The 22,277-nt window shown below is 42.9% G+C and overlaps 1 pseudogene across 1 annotated transcript; it reads left to right on the top strand.

The window, feature by feature from the left end:
* Positions 1–3,116, top strand: LOC132691193 (uncharacterized; annotated as a pseudogene). The gene is made up of 3 exons (XR_014136198.1): positions 1–117; positions 341–467; positions 1,732–3,116. The product of XR_014136198.1 is annotated as an uncharacterized LOC132691193 (transcript).
* Positions 3,117–22,277: the final 19,161 nt, after the last annotated feature.

Below are 22,277 nucleotides of genomic sequence, written 5' to 3'. Positions count from 1 at the left end.
ATGTCTGAGCGCCGGCGTGACGGGGTGCGGGAGTGTGCTGCAGGTGAGGGGCCGGCTGGTGCATTACCCGAAAATCGCCTGGCAGGGGGTGTTGAATGCCTCTATGCCAGGTTCACGGTTTAGGTATATTTGTCCACCTGCTTCTTGTTGCTGATGGCTGGGCCTAGTAATCAGTCTTCCCATAAGTAGACAACAGCACCAGCAGTGCCAAGGGCCTAGTTTCTTCTCTGAGTTGGGGAAATTGGGAGGAGGGTGGGCATAGGATAGACATACGGGAGAATGGACTGCAGGTCTTCAAGAAAGTTGGTATTTGTGGTTTCAGTTTTCCCAATCATGACAGGTCAGTGTGACCTTCCAGGATGTGGCCGTGTACTTCTCCTGGGAAGAATCGGGTCTCCTTGCTAAGGCTCAGAGACGCCTGTACCATGATGTGATGCTGGAGAACATGGCACTTGTGATCTCACTTGGTAAGGTCCCTAAACATACCCCTTACCCTTTATCCGTTGGCAAGTCAGCCCTTTTCACATCAGGACCCTGGGCACTGCCTCCTTTCCTAGTTCCCTGAATAGGTGCTGTGGTTGGTAGGGCTGGGATATGAACACTGTCCTCTCCTTCCTTGAGTAGACCCAACACCTCTTCCTTCTAGTCTCACAGGGATGATCCAGAATCAGGAAACTTGCAGTCATCAATTCCATCTTGCTTGCCTCTCCATCACCAGGTGAATTTTCCAGATCCAAGCCACCCTAGGTTCTACTTCGTTCCTCTAGTTAACATTTCTTCATTCTTGTGCCAGAAATTGCCATCACTGACTTGGTAATTACTTATGTGGACCATGGGCTATTCTTGCAAGTTCTTTTTGTAATATTTAGTTTTGCTACTTGTGCTCTACAATGTACTGCATTATTTTTGGCCAGTGAGGGCTGCTTATCTGGCCTGACTTTGAGTATTTGAATCATCTAGGTTCTGTGTAGTTGCTCATCAAGGAGGTGTGGGGGAAAGGTTCACAGGATGGAAAGGAATCTAACTGCTGCAAGATGAACTCGAACACAGCCTGGTCCAAAGAAACGGCACCTGGGGGAGGGGAAAGCATGGCATCAGAGCTGTGTACAAAGCATACCAGAGACCTGTTTGCTTGCTTTGGGCAGAAGCACCCATACCTCATTTTGGCCTGTCTTTACCCATTCTTCACACTTGGCCACCTTGTCAACTCTACTACTTGTCACTTCTGCTCTTACTCCTCACCTCTCGGGGATAATCCTCACCTGTCTGGACTCCACATCTCAACGCTTTTTCACCGTGGTCCATCTGCAGTCTTGTACAACATTGGCCTCTGTGTCACAAGCTATGCACATTCTCAGTCTTTGAACAATAGCAGCTCTGTTGCAGTTGGATTTTCACGGGCCTGGACACCACATTCCATGTAGCACTCATGTGTCACCAGCAGGCAAGGTCCTGCTGAAAGTTGTTTGTAGAGGAATAGGCTATAGACATTGCCTGTTCTCTTTGTGTCACTCCGTGATTTTGTCCTTCACTTTGTAAGGCCTCCCGCATTCTGTCATCTTCAGTTGGCCAGTACTGCTAATCAGCCTCATCCTCAACCTGAACTCAACCACTTTCTCCTACTGTTAATCCTATGGACTCATTCTTGGGTTTGTCAGACATACATTTGTAATAATGCCATCTCCCTGCATAAGGTCAACATGTACTTCACCAGCGTTTCTCTGCTTTCAGGTGGTTGGCATGGAGCAGAGGATGAGGAAGGACCTTCTGAGCAGCATGTTTCAGATCAAGGGGGTTCACAGATCAGGCCTGTCAAGGCAGGTCTGTCTCCTCAGAAGGCCAACCCTTGTGAGATATGTGGCTTGATCTTGAATGACATTTTTCACTTGGCTGAGTACCAGGGAACACATCACAGGCAGAAATTATGCATATATGCAGCATGTGAGGAACTATTTTATTTCAGAGCAAACCTTTATCGGCACGAAAAGCAGATATTGGAGAGAAACTATTGAGAAGCAATGTAAGGAGAGCCTTATTTGTGAACAACTGCAAATTCTGTGTGTCAGGGAAGCCCTTCACCTTCAGGGAGGCTGGGAAGGACTTCCTGGATGACTCGGGATTTTATCAACAGGCCACACACACCAGGGAGAAGTCAAATAGTGGAATCAAGTTGAGGATGCCTCTAAAAGGAAAATACTCATTACAACAGGGAAGACCACAAAAACTTTAAGCTGCAAATGCACATTTGTTTAGTGCCAGACAGCCGCCCTGGAGAAAGATGTTATATTTGCAATGAATGCGTGAAATCCTTTAGCCAAGTCTTCTACCTCATTAGACATCAGAGAGTTCACACTGGAGAAAGGTCTTATGAGTGTAGTGAATGTGGGAGATCTTTTAGCCAAAACTCTAATCTCATTCAACATCAGAGAATTCACACTGAAGTAAGACATTATGAGTGCTATGAATGCAGGAAATCTTTTCACCAAGGCTCTGCACTCCTTCAACACAGAAGAGTTCATACTGCCGAAAGGCCTTATGAATGTAGTGAATGTGGGAAATCCTTTAGATATATGTCCAGCCTCATTACACATCAGAGAGTTCACACTGGAGAAAGGCCTTATGAGTGCAGTGAAAGTGGGAAATCCTTTAAGAAAAGCTCTGCACTCCTTCAACATTAGAGAGTTCACAGTGGAGAGAGGCCTTAAGAATGCAGCAAATGTGGGAAACCATTTTGCCAAAACGTTGTGCTCCATCAACACCAGAGGGTTCACACTACAGAAAAACCTTATTGGTGCAATGAATATGAGAAATCATTTAGACATATACCCAGCCTCATCACACATCAGAAAGTTGACTGGAGAAAGGCCCTATGAGTGCAGCGAGTGTGGGAAATCTTTTGAGAAAAGCTCTTCTTCCTTTACCATCTGAGAGTTCACACTGGGAAAAGGCCTTATGAATGCAGCGAATGTGGGAAATCATTTCATCAAAATTTTGTACTCCTTCAACATCAGAGGATTCACACTGGAGAAAAGCCTTATCAGTGCAGTGAATGTGAGAAATCCTTTAGTCAAAGCTCTACCCTCACCACACATCAGAAAATTCACACTGGAAAATAACCTTATAGTTTGAGGAATGTGTGCAATTCTATACCTACAGTTTCAAGCTCCTAAAATACCAAAATGCATACACTGGAGAAAGACTTTATGAGTGCATTGTATGTGGGAAATCCCCTACTAAAAACGCCAGCCTCGGGGCACCTGGGTGGCTCAGTTGGTTAAGCATCTGACTTTGGCTCCTCATGATCTCCCAGTTTGTGGGTTTGAGCCTGAGCTGACAGCTCAGAGCCTGGAGCTGCTTTGGATTCTGTGTCTCCCTCGCTCTCTGCCCCTCCCCCACTTGTGCTCTCTCTCTCTCTCTCTCTCTCTCTTTCAAAAATAAACATTAAAAATAAATAAATAAAATACACAAAAAATAAAAATTCCAGCCTCATGAAACATAGGGGAGTTCACACCACATCAAGGTCTTACAAATGCAATGAATGTGAGAAAGCCAGAAGCCCAAGGCCTTTACTCTCTGCATACCACAAATTTCACATGGGTGAAAACACCTTTAATGTGCAAGCAAGTACAATTTTTTGTTCCATATATCAAAACTTGGGGCGATCCCTAATGACGGTGCCGCCTGAATCGAACCTCATCCAAACACAAAAATCCCAGGTATGTTGGAGCTGCATTGCACTTTTTAACCTGCCCATGGCCTTTCCAGATTTATGCCACGGGTGGTTTCTGCGGAAAAAGCCATTTCACCTCTACTACCTGGCAGGTGCCTATAGTATGCATCTTTCGCCCAATCCAGTGTGTTCAGGGAAGGGAACCTTGGTGTTTCCATTCACAGCAGGGATTACTGAGAAGTCTCAGCACTCACTCTTTTTTTCTCTCTTTGATAAGCTGTGCCTTGTACCTGACCCATTTTTAGCCTAGTGGACTCTGTTCTTAACTTGACAACATAGACTGACTGCCTTTTCTGGGGATATTATTGGTTTCATGTGACTTCCGTGATGGAGGTTCCCAGCCATCAAGTCACCGATACAGGAGTAACTTGACTCCCAATGCTCTGGTTTGTATGATAATAGAGCCTTTATTGGTTAAGCTACCTTTAATCTTGGAGTTCTGTTCACTCTATGGGATGATTTGAAAAACAGCTGGGTTTTACAAACACAAAGAATAACCTGTTGTTGGGATCCCAAGCTTCGTGTGCCTCAGAGGTGACAGTATGATGGCAGAGAGTTGTTCTCCAGGTTTGCCCTTGTTTGCATTGCTGCCCAAGGCCTCCAATGAAAACCTTCAAGATCTCTGGGCCTAGTTTGTAGACTGAATGCCATAATATTTTCTGGGTTCAGAGGTACCTGAGGAGGGGGCAGTTCTCACGACTCCTGTGGTGCTTCTGAGAGCACCATGAAATTATTCACAGGGAATGTTGCCTTGGGCTCAGCACTGGTGAGGAAAACCTCCCAGGTCTTGCAGTGGAGTCGTGGGCCAAATTTTGATGTTCAAAATTCTGTAGGGTAGCATCATTGTAAGACTAGAAGGGTAACTATAATTGTCACAGAAACACTAGATTAAGGACGCCTAGCTGGCTCAGTCACAAGAGTGTGTGACTCTTGATCTCCAGGTTCTGAGTTTCAGCCCCACGATGGGTGTGGAGATTACTAAAACAAAAGAAAAAACATAAAAGAAACTTAAAACACACACACACACACATTAATAGTAAGAGGAGGATACTAACAAAGTGCTTAGAATGTGTTTTTTAAAGGGGTTTCCACAATGTTCCAATCACTATAGCTGTGAAGTATTGGTAGATACAGAACTTCTCTGACCTGAACTGTGAATCTTCTATAGCATAAGGCACAGTGGGATAAAATAATCTAAAAGTTTTGTGGATTCTTGTAGCCTCTCTGGGATGTCCTCCAGGCCATTTCCGTGCAAAGAAAAATATGAGTACAGAGAGAAGGGATAGCTCTTCTTCAAGTTATGGGAACCTTAGGACCCAGCCAGGATTCCTACTGAATCTGGTGCTAAGTCTTCATTATTCACTTAATTTTTGGCCACTGAGGCAAGAAGCCCTTGCCAGGGCATGAGGAGAGAGATGATGAAGTCAATGTAAGGGATTCTTAAAATAGGACATTCAAATTTCTTTCGAATTATATTTTTAAAATGTTAATGAGGCATAAATGATAAAATATATCTTCAAAATGCAATTTGATAAATTTTGACATTTATATATAAATAAATGAAACCATCATGTTTGTAATTAACCTATCCCTCACCCCCACACTTATCTTTAATGATGTCACTGTGCTCTGTAGTCAAATATTGATTTACCTTCCATTACAATATATTCATCTGCATTGTCTGAAACTTTATTATTAAAGTCATTAAATGTTTGTTCTGTGGATTTGCCACTATTAGTTTACGCATTCATCTGTATGAATACGAGTTGTCTTCAGTTTTTGACTGTTGCAGGTAAAACTGCAGAGGTTTGAATACAAATTTTCATATGGATAGGTTTCATTTTTCTTTTGTTAATACTTTGGAGTACATGTCTGAGTTACAGGGTTAGTGGATATATAACTTTTTAACGAACTCCATACTGTGATCTAAAATAGTTGTTTCCACGGGGCGCCTGGGTGGCTCAGTCGGTTGAGCGTCCGACTTCGGCTCAGGTCACGATCTCGCGGTCCGTGAGTTCGAGCCCCGCGTCGGGCTCTGGGCTGATGGCTCGGAGCCTGGAGCCTGCTTCCGATTCTGTGTCTCCCTCTCTCTCTGCCCCTCCCCCGTTCATGCTCTCTCTCTGTCTCAAAAATAAATAAATGTTAAAAAATTAAAAAAAAAAAAAAAAAGAAAAAAAAAATAAAATAAAATAGTTGTTTCCTTTCGTATTCCTAACAGGAGTGTTTGGAACTTCTAATTCTTCCATATCCTTGGCAGTAGTGGGTATGGTTAATCTTTTTAAAACCTTTAACCCTTTTAATAATTGTGTAGCAGTGTCCTACTGTGGTTTTAAACTGTATTTCTCAGATATTTTATGATGTTGAGCATTTTTTCATTTGTTGATTTGCCAGCTGTACGTCCCTTTTGGCAAAATGTCTTTTTTATACTTTCGCCAAGTTTTTAAGATATATATAAAAGAATGAAACAACAAAGACTTATTCAGAACTTTATTCACTCTTTAGTTATGTGACATTTTTGCAATAGAAAGAATTGCTTTTAAATACCAGAAGAATATTTCCTAAATCATCTTCTGCTATACACAGTACAGTGACCACACACAGCATATACTTTAGAGTTTAACATGCATTAACATGTTCTCCATCACATAAGACTAAATACCTCACAATAAAATAAATCAAGCCATCATTTGTAGTGTGTGCAGTTTCCCCAGTGTAAATATTCCCACCGTGGCCAAGTGAAAACCGCCAGTGTGATATCACTGTAGCTGGAGTTCCAAGGTGCCAGGAGTATGCTAATCTATCTTTTTTTCCACCATAGCAATCCAGTGGCCACAAATAACCTCAAGAACACAGAAAATAAATGTAGTGGAGTGACTAGAAAGGTACAAGTTTTTATATATTTTTAAGCAGTTTCGTTTTGGTACAATTGCATAAAATAAGCTGCACATATTTCAAACGTATGTGTTCATGTACTTGGTTACAACTTAAACCAAAAGCTTCCTATTACCACCCCTCATTTCCCCCTGTTTTTATTTTAAAGAGGTGGCCACAGATATTTGAGAAAGACATTTCTGTTCATAAAGGTGGAATAAAAGGGAGAGACCTATCTTTCAAAGGGATATACCTTAAAGAGATGCAGAATTAACAAGTTTTCTAAGGTAAATGAGGAAAGGGAGGGGATTAGAAACACCCCATTGTCTTTCTTTCTTTTTTTTTAATGTTTATTTTTGAGAGCGAGCAAGAGAGAGACAGAGCACGAGTTAGGGAGGAGCAGAGAGAGAGAGGAAGACACAGAATCTGAAGTAAGCAGGCTCCAGGCTCTGAGCTGTCAGCACAGAGCCCGATGTGGGGTTCAAACTCATCAACTGTGAAATCATGACCTGAGCTGAAGTCAGATGCTTAACTAACTAAGTCCATCAGGTGCCCCAAACACCTCATTTTCAAAAGAGAATTAAGCCTCTTATTTTTAATTTATATTTGTCTTTACATGACATACCTGTGAAGGAGCATGAAGCAAGCTGAGGGCAAAGTACAAGTTAGCACACACACCCTCCCCTGGTGGGACATGAATGATATTCCTTGGACACTCCCAGCTGCCCCAAAACAGGAAAGGACAAAACAAACAAACCAAACAAACAAACAAACAAAAACATGGATAAACTGATAAGAGTCTCCACCATTTTACCAGAAAAAGGCAATCCCATCGTAGCCTAAAGTCCAGGAACTTCCTACTGTCTTAATGTTAATGCCTTGCTAGAGAGAAAAACAACCTCAGCTTGACAAGAGCTAGGCTTCCAATAAGTCTTCAGCATGTGAAAGTCTCTTTGGAAACTCCCTCTTGACATTATCTACCCTCTGGACTTTATCTCCCCTGACTCCATAAAACACTCACCCCCACAACCCCAGTGCAGCTCTTCCTGCCCACGGGTCCTGTCCTCGTGCTTTAATAAAATCACCTTTTTGTACAAAAGACATCTTCAAGAATTCTTTCTCCAGACCTCATGAACCCCCCATCACTCTAAAACTTCATCACCTGGAAACACAAAAAGCGTAACTGTGTTTCCCTAGCACATTGTTCCACAGCCTGGAATCAAACATTTCAGATATCGAATGTGACGAGTATGTGGTGATGATACCAAAGCACAGCCTGGAGACCAAAGTGGACTGGGCACCCTGTGTGACAGATGTAGGCTTTAGGAGAGCCTAGATCCAGGTCTAGCCTGGGTCAACAGAAACAGATCAGAAAGAACTTTAATACAGGAAAAGAATTGTTTTATTTGAGCCACATTAGTATAGCTGCCTAGGAAACGTGATCTTCATGGGGAAAAAAGTGCTCCAGAGAATGAACAGTTTTTATAGGATTATATACTTTTTACATAAAGAGCCACAAATCAGTGTATCAGAGGTATGTTCTTGTAAAAGTTTAAAAAGATCATAGATTGGGGCGCCTGGGTGGCTCAGTCGGTTGGGCAGCCAACTTCAGCTCAGGTCATGATCTTGCGGTCCGTGAGTTTGGCCCCGCGTCGGGCTCTGTGCTGACAGCTCAGAGCCTGGAGCCTGTTTCAGATTCTGTGTCTCCCTCTCTCTGGCCCTCCCCCGTTCATGCTCTGTCTCTCTCTGTCTCAAAAATAAACGTTAAAAAAAATTTTTTAAAAAAGATCATAGATTAACACGTAGGCAGGAATAACAAGTTTCAATGTCCAGGAATGCAAGGAGTAGGAGCACTGATCAATACTGTAAGGGTGGGGAAAAAAATTGTAAGGGTGTACATTTAAGGCTATTCGTTTACAAAGCAGACATACAATTTATGCTTGATGGGCCATGAGTCAGGCTTTCAGTTCAAACAAACTTTAAGTATAATCGTACTGACTTAGAAAGAAATCTAAAATGGCTTCCCTTAGGGGTGCCTGGGTGGCTCAGTCAGTTAAGCTTCTGACCAGCTCAGGTCATGATCTCTGGCTCTTGAGTTCGAGCCCCACATCAGGCTCTGTGCTGATAGCTCAGAGCCTGGAGCCTGCTTCGAATTCTCTGTCTCTGTCTGTCTCTGCTCGTCCTTTCTCTCTCTCTCTCAAAAATAAACATTGAAAAAGTTAAAAAATAAATAAAATAAAATGGCTTCCCTTATATATCGGGCGTTTAGAATTTTTCTCTCATCATTTCTCCCTTTTGATCATATTCTTTCAACAGAAAACATTGCTGATTATTTTGTCCCTCAATGCCAAGGTGGCTACTCATTTGCCCTAGATCCAACATGTGCCTCCATTCTAGGCCAATTTAGGTTACTTAGGAGTCTACGTGGAGGTGTCAACAGTGCAGCCTTCAATAGGGTATATTATTACCATTTGTTCAGTGAGGATCCAATTGTTGTGCAAACACTCTATGTGTGCTTTGTGGTTTTTCTCTTTACATTTTTAATAATATTTATAGCATAAATACAGAAATCATAACAAAAATCCAATCAATAATATTTGAAGCAACCAATGGGGAGTAGGTACAGAATTAGAAGGGCAAGAGAAGAATCCAAAAAATCTATTACAGATATTTTGATAATCTTGAATGAATTTAAATATGTTTGCCCCCTTTATCCACAGTTATTTGTGCTTTGTGATATGTTTGAGCTTTAAGATAAAATACATGCCTTTCAAGACTACATAGGCCTTTACCCCCTCTTCTCTAGCTCTGGGAACCAGAAATGTCTTTCTCAAGAACCCAGGAGCTGTCCCTTCAAGATGCAAAAGCATCAAGGGAGACAGCTCCTCTATTAGTTCCTGACAGTCCCCTGCCCCGGAGGGTGGGAGCCTCCTCTTCGTGGACACCTTGCTCCAACCCACAAAACTACCTCCCGTTACTAGGGTGAGGTTTGTCTTTCCTCAATTCCTTTTCCAATAAGCTAACACAGATAGTCACCTCAATGACCAAGTTAGAACAAACTCTATGACAAATACTGCTGTCAAGCTGTCTTACTTGAGGACTAGTTACTGTGTATCTGAAATATATGTACCTACTGGGTTGTATCTGTTGGCTCTAGAAGGAAGTGAGATTTATTTCCCCTGTCTTTGCAGTTTCATGGTGAATGATGGCAATTCATGGCACATTGCGCCATTGACTAACAGTGTTTTCTGTCTCTACTGTCTCTGTGGAGAGGATCTGTGGGTGGAAGAAGATTGTTTTGTGTCCCCAACAGTTACCATCACACAAGTCTGCAGCAACAAACCTCATCGTCTGTCTCATCACTATTTAGTGTACACATCATGGGTGAGGGGGATCAGCTGGACAGTGTCAGAGACTCCATAAGCCACACCTAGAACATACCAAATTTTAATGAAAATGCCCCAGCAACATCAACAAATAAGAATTTAAAAAGGTAAGCAGACCCTGAATGTTAAAAGACTTCTGAGACACAGCTACTGAAAACTGTAATGATGTATATTGGATTCTGATTGCAATTAATCTGACTTAGAAACAAACACATTTTGGGGCACCCGGGTGGCTCAGTCAGTTAAGCATCTGATTTTGGCTCAGATCATTATCTTGTGGTTCATGAGTTCAAGCCCCACATCAGGCTGTGTGCTGACAGCTCAGAGCCTGGAGCCGGCTTCGGATTCTGTGTCTCCCTCTCTCTCTGCCCCTTCCCACTCATGCTCTGTCTCTCTCTCTCTCTCAAAAATAAAAACATTAAAAATTAAAAAAGAACACATTTTGAGATGACTGAACATTGATAAAACATATTTTTGTGGTAACTACTGGCTTATAAAGGAGACCTTACATTTTAAAAATGCATTCTGAAGAGATTATGCATTAAATGATAACAATGTCTGGAAAAATATGTAAACTAACCCACTTGTATACACAGGGATAGACAAAGCAAGAACAGCCATGAAATGATAAATAATGGTGGAAAATTGGAGAAGGGTTCACCTGGCTTCTAATATTGTCACTTCCTTCGTGAGTGTGTGTACACTTATATATTTTTTTAATGTAAGCTCTATGCTCAATGTGAGGCTCACAACCCTGAGATGAAGAGTCACATGCTCTAACAACTGAATCAGCCAGGAGCCCCTTGTAAATATTTGAAAATAACCATAACCAAAGATAGACGGTGTCACTGTATCAGTAATTTTATGTGTTGACAAGGATGAATTTTATTTTATTTTATTATTTTTTTTATGTTTATATTTGAGAGAGGATAGAGCGCAAGCAGGGGAGGGGTAGAGAGAGCCAGAGAGAGAATCTGAAGCAGTCTCCAGGCTCTGAGCTGTCAGCACAGAGCCACGCAGGTCTGGAACTCACAGATTGAGAGATCACGACCTGAGCCGAAGACACTTAACCGACTGAGCCACCCAGGCCCCGCGAGAAGGATGAATTTTAAAAGGAAGGAGGATATTTTTGGTTTCAGGGTGTAAGCATGAATCAGAACATCAAAACCTACATGTTAAGTATGTGTAGTTTGGGTACCTGGGTGGCTCAATCGGTTGGTGTCTGACTCGTGATTTCAGCTCAGGTCATGATCCCAGGGTTGTGGGATCAAGCCCTGCATGCGGGTCCGCGCTCTGTGTGGAGCCTGCTTGGGATTCTTTCTCTTTCTCTCTCTCTCCCTCTGCCCTACTCCCCCGTTCTCATTCTCTTTCTCTCTCTAAAACAAAAACAAAACAAAAAAAGTTATGCACAGTTTAAGTCAATACACCTCCACTGTTTTAAAAATCAAATATAAAAACTACTGATTTCCTACTCATTATATTACATTTTATTATTTTTATGTTCTTGGGTTAATTGCAGCATTCTATCAGTATGGTAGAAATAGAATACAACAGTAGGCTACTGGCAATTCTTCCCAGTTCCATTTTCCCAACTGCCTTTTCCACTGATGTTTTTAAATTGGTCATGCTGACAGTATTTACACCAGGAAAATTGACAAAATGAACACTACAAATCATGGCTTGATTTATTGTACTGTTGAATATCTACACCTAAAAATATGATGGAGAATATATTAATAAGGAGATAAAACTTAAAAGTATATGCTATATGTGGTCACTGCACTGTGTACAGCACAACATTTTGAAAATATTCTCCTGGTATTCAAAGACAGTATGGCTGACAGCAAACAAGTCACATCAATGAAAAATGAATGAGGTTCTTAACATAAGTTTTTGTTGTTTCACTCTTATCTGTTAACAAAAAGAGAAATAGCCAAAATTCACTTTTAAAAATAAGCAAAATTTGGGGTGGCTGGCTGGCTCAGTCAGCGACTGAGCATGCGACTCTTGATCTCAGGGTTGTGAGTTCAAGCCCCACATTGGGGGAAGAGAATACTTAAAACAAAATAAAATTTAAAAAATAAAAAATAAGCAAAAGAAATGAATAGATATTTTACCAAGGAAGACATACAGGTTGCAAATAAATGGGGAAAAAATGCTCAACATCATGGAACATCAGAGAAATGCAACTAAAACCACAGTGAGATACTGCTACACATTTATTTAAATGGGTGAAAATTTCAAAAGACTAACCATCCCCACTATTGGCAACGATATGGAGAAACTTAAATTCTCATACAGTGCTGATAGGAATATAAAACAGAACAACAATTTTATTTAAAAGTTTATTTACTTATTTTGAGCAAAAGAAGAGTGTGAGCAGGACTAGGGACAGAGAGGGAGTGAGAGAGAGAATACAAAGCAGCCTCCGTGGTGTCAGCCTGGAGCCCAACACAGGGCTCAATCTCACAAATCGTAAGATCATGACCCAAACCAAAACCAAAGGTCAGATGTTTAACTGACTGAGCCACCCAGGTGCCCTAAGAATAACCATTTTAGATCACAGTTTGATGCTTCCTAAAAAGTTATATATTTTCCAGCATTGGAACCCAAGATATTATCACAGCTAAATGAAACATGCATATGAAGAATTGTATTAAAATCTGTGTAGCAGTATTATTTGCAGTAGTCAAAAACTGGAAACAAATATTCATAAGCAAATTAACAAAATAATGGCATATCCACAGAACATATTTTTTCAGCAACATAAAAAGCATGAACTACTCATACAAGCATCATTAATGAGCCTCAAAATGAATACACTGCAACGAGGGTTCCCAGGGGGAAAAGAGTAAACACTTTATGACTTCAGTCATATAAAATTTTAGAAAAAAAATAAACTTCTCTATTATAAAGGAAACTAAATCAACAGCTGACTGGAGAGCAGAGGAAAGGAGATTATAAAAGGTAAGGAGGTAATTATGGGGTGGTGAATAGGTTCATTATCATGATTGTGATAAAGGCTTCAGGAGTTGAAACGAATATCAAATCTTACTAAGTTTTACAATTTAAATATTGTATTTTATTGCACATCATTTGCACCTTCTCAAAGCTTTAAACTACGATTCAAAATAAAAATCTGTAATTTCTTCCATTTTTTGAGAATCAAGCTTAACAACACTATACTGACTCCACCATTGGACTCTGCACGCCCTGGGAGGGACGACTTGCCTCAGTGGTGACAAATACTGGTGAGCAGTGAAGGCCATTTCCACCTGATTCAATAGGAATGCAGGCTGGTCACAAAGGCCACAGAGCTAAACTACAAGATCTCCCTCCTTCTCGTGCTCATCATCTACCTGTACAGCAGTGGGCTTGAGGTGAAAAGCCCAGATAGGCTACAGGAAACAACAAAACCTTTAGATTATTTTCTCTGACAAGCCGTCAGACACCCAAGATGCACAGTTCTGGAGGTCCTGAGAATTTGTGCACCTGCTCATCCTTCACAGCCACAGAGACTAAATACTGTGCACACCCTTTAAAAGAGGTACATTTCAACCAATTTGTCGCAGTCTCCTTCCTCCGCTTCATAGAAATCCAGTGTTTGTGTAACATGTATGATTGCCCCTATAATCTTACAACCAGTGACACTGGCCCGAGGAATTCAGGACATCGGGGCCTATGGTTCCACTGTGGACTTGGGAACAGGCTCCCCTCGCCAGTACTAAGCAAGATGCAATACCTCGTGAGCAAGAGAAGAACTTCATGTGGCTCTGAAAACACTAAAGGTTGGCCTAACAACTGTTCCCTCCATAGGCTGACCTCTAACCCAGAGTATGCTGGACAAATTCAAACAGCATCCAATAATAAGTCAGACTTCCCATGGCTCCCATTAGCAATGGTAGCCTCAAATCATTCTATGATGGTCCAGCTACATACCTTGCCTCAGATTTAGCCACTCAGAACCACGTGTGGGTCTCAGACACTCAAGGTCCTACACTGCTTTTGTCGTACTTGCTGTGCCCTCAGCAATTACAACTTTCCTCTGTCCATCCAGTCCTCATTCCGAGCCAGCCCCACTGACTACCCACCTCAGGCCTAGTGATTCTCACAGATGACCAGATTTGCCCCTCACCATACACCAGGCTGAAGGAAAACATCCCAGTTTCCATCAAAGTCAAAACAAAATCTTGGTGAGTCCGTAAAGTGGAGAATAAGCACCTATTCCAGCCTGAGTGTTACTTGCCTCAGTTACCCCTTGCCTCCGCATCCATCTCATGTCCACTCTTCCCTTGGAAGCCTTGACCATCTGCCAGACTATCCTGTCTGATGCCTTCATGGTCACTTGTCTCCCTTATCTGTGGATATGAAACCCAACACCATCACCCCGGTACGCAAGCAAAAGACCCAGTCCTTGGGCCCCCACCCTTCCCTTCTTCACCTCCTAATAGCATTGCCACCATAACCTGAAGTTGCCTTTCTTAAATGTGACCATAGCATACTCACCTTGGTCTTTACAATATCTCGTACATTTTAGATGTATCCAATCTGAATTCCTCCCCAGATTTCTCAACCTGTGTGTCCAGCTGCCCATTTTAGGGCTCCATTTCATGGTCTCTGATATAGCTTAGACTCTTAACAAGGTCAACACAGACCTCCTTATACCCCCTGTAAATATTACACCAGTTACCAAGTAGCTCGTCTCAAATGATACAACTTTCATCCCAACTGCTGTTAAGACCCTTGTGTACCCTGGGGTCATCATTGATTACTCTGTTTCATTCCCTTGCCCTCCACATTAGAAAATCTACTTGCCCTTTAAAGTAGGCAACCAGTGGGGTGCCTGGGTGGTTCAGTCAGTTGAGTGTCCAACTTTGGCTCATGTCATGATCTTGCGGTTCGTGTGTTCGAGTCCTGTATTGGGCTCTGTGCTGACAGCTCAGAGCCTGGGGTCTGCTTCGGATTCTGTGTCTCCCCCTCTCTCTATCCTCCCCCTGAAAAATAAATAAGCATTTTAAAAACTTTTTTTTTTTTAATTTTAAATAGGGAGCCAGAGGGATGCCTGGGTGGCTCAGTCAATTGAGTGTCTGACTTTGGCTCAGGTCATGGTCTCACAATTTGTGAGATAGAACCCCACGTCAGGCTCTCTACTGTCAGCTCAGAGCCTGCTTCAGATCCTGTGTCCCCCCCCCCCATGCCCCTCCCCTGCTTATACTCTGTCTCTTAAAAATAAATAAACAGTAGGGGCGCCTGGGTGGCGCAGTCGGTTAAGCGTCCGACTTCAGCCAGGTCACGATCTCGGGGTCCGTGAGTTCGAGCCCTGCGTCAGGCTCTGGGCTGATGGCTCGGAGCCTGGAGCCTGTTTCCGATTCTGTGTCTCCCTCTCTCTCTGCCCCTCCCCCGTTCATGCTCTGTCTCTCTCTGTCCCAAAAATAAATAAAAAACGTTGAAAAAAAAAATTAAAAAAATAAATAAATAAACAGTAAAAAAAAAAAAAAAAATAGGCAGCCAGATTCCAACCACAACTCCTAAGTCACAACTCTGTCATTAACTTGCACCTGGACAATGGTAGTAGCCTTAACCCTGATCTTCCTTCCTCCTCTCTCAAGTCCACAGACTGTTCTCTGCTCTGCACCCAGATGGAGTCTGTTATAACATCTTCATATCACTTCCTCATTCTGATCAGTTTTACCTCTAAGCATATACACATCCTGGTAGAGCTCCTAGGTTAACTTTCCACACTGGTTTACATTGGTCCCCAGTCATGGGAATACCACTATGTACAGCCTGCAATGGACTTAGAACCCTGGGCTGGGGGCTTCTCCAGTGTCCCCAGACTCGAGGACTGGAGGAATAGCATTAAGAGTCCCAGAAAATACCGGGGTGGGAAGCTACCAATATCGAGGGCCTGGGACAGCCTCCACTGATCTCTGTGAATTCCGTAAGAGCTGCTTCAGTCATGGGAACATGTGTGAAGAGGCAAGACTTTGAGAAATGGGTCCATGGCAGGGTTCGAGGAGTTCCTGCCTCTCTGTTCCCTTCCCTAACCCCAGAGCCAGCTGATTTTAGGCTCACTGTCTCACTTCTCACTCAATGCTCAATGTTGCCTCTCACCAGCAGTGACTGATATGGGGAACAAAGGCAAAAGAAAAAAATTAAATTTCCTTACAACTCAGAGCCTACTGACAAGTCCCTGAGAGAGGCAGTGAAACCTTCCTCTACAAACTCAACTGCCTTGATGTTAATACTTTACTAGAGGTAAAAAGCAATCTTAGCTTAACATCATCCTGAACGTCCATGATCCTGTAAGTCTCCTTTAACATAAAAAATTCCTTTGGAAACTTCCTTTGTCTGTACCTTCCCAAGATGCATGTTAGCAATCATTTTCCAAGCATGAGGTCCTCTGATATATCCGTGAAGGGCCTAATGACTAAGGTGTTTGTTTGTTTGTTTGTTTTTCAAGTTTACTTCTTTCTGAGAGAGAGAGCTAGGGAGAGAGAGAGGGAGACAGAATCTGAAGCAGGCTCTGAGCTGTCAGTGCAAAGCCCAAAACGGAGCTAGAACGCAAGAGCCATGAGATCATGACCTGGGCTGAAGTTCGACTCTTAAACGACTGAGCCACCCAGGCGCCCCTCATGACTACGGTTTTATGAGGCAGCAATAAATGGTCCTGGAAACCTGGCTTCCAAATTCCTTACAGACTTCCGCTAGACCCCCTCCCAACTTGAAAGTATATAATCAGTCACCCACCACAACCCAAGTGCAGCTCTTTCTGCCCACAGGTCCTGTCGCTGTACTTTAGTAAAACCACCTATTTGCACCAAAGCCTTCTCAGGAATTTTCCTGAACATTGGCTCTGAACCCACCCCAACATTTCCACATGAGTGACCTCAAGGAACTCCGCACCCTCCTCCAATCTGCTCTTCCTTTGAACTCCTTGGGGGAGTTAAAAAAAAATTTTTTTTTAACATTTATTTTTGAGAGACAGAACGAGACTCAGCAGGAGTGGGGTAGGGGCAGAAGGGCGGGGGAGGGGGAGGGGGCAGAGACACAGAATCCAAAGCAGGTTCCAGGCTACAAGCTGTCAGCACGGAGCCAGACGCGGGACTCGAACTCACAGACCGCGAGATCATGACCTGAGCCAAAGTCGGGCGCTTAATCGACTGAGCCACCCAGGCACCCCAACCTTTGGGAAATTTTTAAATCCCAAACGGAGATTGTGTCCCTCCTTTGGCCAGAATTCTCCTTGGCGTCTAGAGTCCTCACATGAAGGGACAACCCGCCAGTGCCCCTGTGACCCCCGAGGGCAGAAGGCGAACCCCACATCCCGGATTCAACCCCCTTGAACGCCCCCTGCAGCCCTGCACCAGCCGGCCCCGCCCCAGCAGCCCACTCCCGCACCCCGTCACGCCGGCGCTCAGATACGGGGTCCCCACCCGCGAGCGCCTGCCCAGCCGGGACACCGGACCTGGGCCGCAGGGACCTGGGCCGCAGGGACGCGAGCAGGTGCCCGGCGCTGCTCGCCTGGAGGGGCGGGGGGGCGGGGCGGGGAGGGTGCGGGGGTCGCGCGTTTTACCTCAGCCGGGTCCCTGCGCGCGGCCGCCGCCATCGGACTCTGTGGGCGGGGCGGACACCCGGGCGGGCGGTCCCGTCCCGGGCGGCGGCGTCGCTGAGCCACGGATCCCTGTCTGCTCGGCGGAGACAGCGCTTCCTCCTCCCGTCCCTTCTGGGTCCCGTCACCTCGGTCCCCGGCCGGCTCTGAGGGCCCTCAGCAGGAAGGCCCATTCCCAGAGGAGCCAAATGACCGCCAAGCGGAGAACGCGGAAGTCCTCGCGCCTCACAGGAAACGCCTATTTTTCTGGGACTTCGTTAGTTACCTACACTGCAGCTCTGCGCTGAGCTTTCAGGGTGTTCTAGTGCCCTGGATCCACAGGCAGGGGCCGGGTTGGTTCCTAACTGAATTCTGGTGGAAAGGAGGAAATCCTCAGGCACTTGGAGAGGGTGACTACCGGTCCGAGAGCAGAGAGGCTTCGCACCTTACTAAAAGGGCTAGGTGAGATTTCCAGGGAGTACTGTCTGCAGCTAATCAACCAAGTGTTTGGAGACAGGATCTTGGATTCTAGAAGCTCAGCATGTTCCTAGTGACTAAAAATATTTCTAGATGCTTTACAAGTTCACAAATCCAGGGGCGCCCTGGGGTGGCTCAGTTGGTTGAGCATCCGATCTGACTCTTGATTTCAGATGAGGTCATAATCCCAGGGTCATGGGATCCAGCCCTGCGGCGGGGAGGGAGGGGGGGCTCCGCGCTGAGCATGGAGCCTACTTAGGATTCTGTCTCCTCCTCTACCCCTCTCTCCTGCTAGCGCTCTAAAATTTAAAAAAAAAAAAAAAAAAAAAAAAAAAAGGCACAAATCCAAATGCTTATATTATCCCATAGAATCATTCAAACACAAAATACATTCACTGGAAGCTGAATCTAAAGTAATCTAACCACACTCAAAATATGGTCACACATGGTAAGCCCCATGTCAGCACACCAAAATATAATTGAATTTCTTTGTTCAGCTTTCCTAGAGAAGGAATGCTTAGGTCAACCAATTAGTACTTGCCTGACCCACACGTCACCTGACTGGGCTCCAAGACTTTTCTTTGCTCCATTTAAGGAATGTAACTCTGCCTTAACCAATCAGCAAAAATGCCTTGTATGATTTGTCTGTTCCTGCTCCCTTCTGTCTATACATTCATTGGTACAGATCTCAGAGCTACTTCCTATCTGCTAGATTGGATGCTGCCCAATTCATGAATTGCCAAGTAAAGGCAGTAAGATCTTTAAAATTTACTCAGTTGAATTTTGGTTTTTAATACCAATGAACAGTACCCACTGTAGCTCAATTGCATCACTCTGAAGCTTTAAAATCATTTTTTTTCAGTCATCTTTGTGTATATTTGGTCAGCAATAAGAGAAAAAATAATCCTCATAATGACATGGCAAGGAAGATGGGGGAAGGGGCATGTTGGGCCATGCTGAAGCAGGAGTATAAAAATGGACCTTCATAGTTCCCACAGAAAACATTTCTCCTGCCTTTAATCATATACAATTTATTGAGCAACACATATCTGTTGAATCTCTCTCTCTTTATATTCTTTTTAAATAAACTCTACTCCCCCAACATGGGGCTCAAAGACAGGACCTCAACATCAAGACTCTCATGCACTACTGACCCAGCCAGGTGCCCCTCTCTCATTTTATATTCTGACATATATTCCTTTAGGAATCCGATACCAATCTCAAAAAGAGAACCAGAAAAACCATGCTGTTTGATACAGAGCAGTGACTGCAGTGTTCAAAGGTAGAGCACAAACGCAAAGGTTGTTCTGAAAACTGAGATATTGGGAATATCTTAAATCCATGATTTCATCTCTTTGCTAGGAAATTACCATCATTTCTTTTGTGGTTGCAGAGGCTGATATCCATGGGAATTGATATTATCTCAGAAAAAAAGTTGTAAAATGCAACTTACAAACAGCTAATAACAGTATCTATGTAGTTATTCAAAAGTGGTGGCAAAAGGGCACCTGGGTGGCTCAGTAGGTTGAGTGTCCAACTCTTGATATCAGCTCAGGTCTTGATCTCAGGGTCATGAGTTCAAGCCCTGTGTTGGGCTCTGCACTGAGTGTGAAGCCTACTTTAAAAAGCATGGGTGTAATATCATAGATGGTGAAAAAAGGTAATACCTCAGAGAAGTTGCAGCGATGTCTGAGAACAGATAAGAGTTAAGCTGAGCACATGAATAAAATGGTCGTTCTTAATGTTTCATTCTCCAAAATGCGAATCTTTTTCATTCTTGAGAACGTTGAACAATACCAGCATGTAGGGAGAACCAAAGAGGACATTTACAGCAGCCAGAATCATCAAAAAATAAACTGAAGCTGAGGATCGGGTGATGAGTGTGATGTACGTTTGCTACTTGTAACAATGTACCATTCTGATGGTAGATATTGATAATGGAGGAGACTATGCATGTGTAGGTGAAGAGATATAGGGAAAAATCTCAGTACTTTCTGCTTAATTTTGCTGTGAACCTAAACTGCTCCAAAAAAGAAAGTCTATTTTTAAAATGCAGAGGGATTTTGTGGGCGCCTGGGTGGCTCAGTCGGTTGAGCATCAGACTCTTGATTTTGGCTCAAGTTGTGAATGATCTCGCATTTCATGAGTTTGAGCCCCACATCGGGCTCTGCACTGACAGTGTGGAGCCTGCTTGGGATCCTCTCTCTCCCCCCCCCCCCCCCACACACACACACAAAATAAGTAAACTTAAAATGCAGAGGAATTTAAACATGTATCTACTTTTGGGGCCACCTGGGTGGCTCAGTTGGTTGAGCTTCCAACTTCAGCTCAGGTCATGATCTTGTGGTTTGTGAGTTCAGGCCTCATATCGGGTTAGCTGCTGTCAGCTTGTCAGTGAAGAGCCTGCTTGGGATCCTTGGTCCCCCTCTTCCAGCCCCTCCCCCACTTGCACTCTCCCAAAAATAAATAAATATTTTAAAATAATAATAATAAACATGTATCTATTTTTTATAAACAAGGCAGGAAATAAGTAAAAAGTTGTTGACATATCTTCATATAGGGAGGAGACATCAATCATCAGGAAGCAACAATTACCTGAATTTTATGTTATTATTTTGACATTTCAACAAATGTAAACATTTTACCTAATTATAAAACAGTAATCAAAAACATTAAAACAAAAGCAATCTTTTTAAAAATATTCTGAATACTTGGAAAATTAGTGACATTTTCACATCAAGAGAGATTTGTTTATTAGATTTAAAAAGATAAACTACAGACTCTACATCATTAGTCGATTATATCTTAAAGAAAAATACCTGAAAATATTCAAACTGTTTTCCATTATATTATTAGTAAATTAATGGCATTGACATTTTTTAAAACAAAATGTTTATTTATTTTTGAAAGAGAAAGAGACACAGAATGCAAGCGGGGGAGGGACAGAGAGAAAGGCACAGAATCTGAAACAGCTTCCAGGCTCTGAGCTGTCAGCACAGAGCCCAATGCGGGGTCCTAATCCATGACCTGTAAGATCATGACCTAAGCTGAAGTTTGATGCTTAACTGACTGAGCCATCCAGGCACCCATGGCATTGCTAATTTCAAGTATGAATGTTATTGAGAACCAAAGTTTTCATCCCAAGAGAAAAAAATGCAAATATAAGATCAAATAATTAAAATTGTGTAATTCTAAATCCAACTAGAAAAATCATTATTACTATTCTCATGAGATTCATTAAAACGAGAAGTTTTTTGAAACAGTTCTTGGTTGTTTACAATATATTAAATAAATAATTAAAAATTTTAAAAGTAAAACACATTAAATTTGGAGGGGAAGAAAATAGTAAGTCTTAATAAACCAAAAATTTAACCATGGAAAAGAAAATCAGGTGTATGGAACATCCTAATGGCATTGGTCAATTCGTATTTCATGATCATAAATCAGATTGAGTTAAAGATGGTTTGAGGAGAATGAATTCAGGAGTTAAGTTACATAGAAAATGAGCAAATGAGGCACCTGGGTGGCTCAGTTGGTTGGGTGACTGACTTTGGCTCAGGTCATGATCTCGCAGTTTTTGAGTTCGAGCCCCACGTTGGGCTCTGTGCTGACAGCTCAGAGCCTGGAGCCTGCTTCAGATTCTGTGTCTCCCTATCTCTCTGCCCCTCTCCTGCTCACACTCTGGGTCTCTCTGTCTCTCAATAATAAATAAATGTTTAAAAAAAAGTTTTTTAAAGAAAAGAAAATGAGCAAATGAGTATAAGGAGATTTCCCAGCACATTTGAATAGGAGAGAAAATATTTCTGGAGAAATACACGAATTAAAAAGAGTGCTCTCAGTCTGTTATACACCAGGTGATTCAGAGAAGCAAATATGCTAAGCAATGTACATGTATGGCCTAGTTAAAATAAGGGAAGGAGGGAAGAAGGGAGAGAGAAGACAAGAAAGAAGAGAGCAGAGAGTAAGTTCTGTGAGGTCTCTTATAACAACATTAATCCCATCATGAGGGCTTCATATACTCTCAACCTCATTTCAACTCTATTTCCCAAAGGCCCCACATTCAAATCCCATCACACTGAGGAACAGGGCTTCAACATATGAATTTAGGGTGAAGGAACATCATCCAGGCGGTGGTAATGACAAATGCAGAAGCAAAGTTCAGGCTTTCTTCCCCTCCATCTGGCTGTGCAGAACACCAAGAATCGCCATTGGCCAGAACTGT

This window comes from Panthera onca, chromosome E2, assembly GCF_046562875.1.
Source record: "Panthera onca isolate mPanOnc1 chromosome E2, mPanOnc1 haplotype 2, whole genome shotgun sequence".
Classification (NCBI taxonomy): domain Eukaryota; kingdom Metazoa; phylum Chordata; class Mammalia; order Carnivora; family Felidae; genus Panthera; species Panthera onca.
Note: the sequence above shows the minus strand (reverse complement) of the source record. Positions and strands in the feature narration are given on the sequence as shown.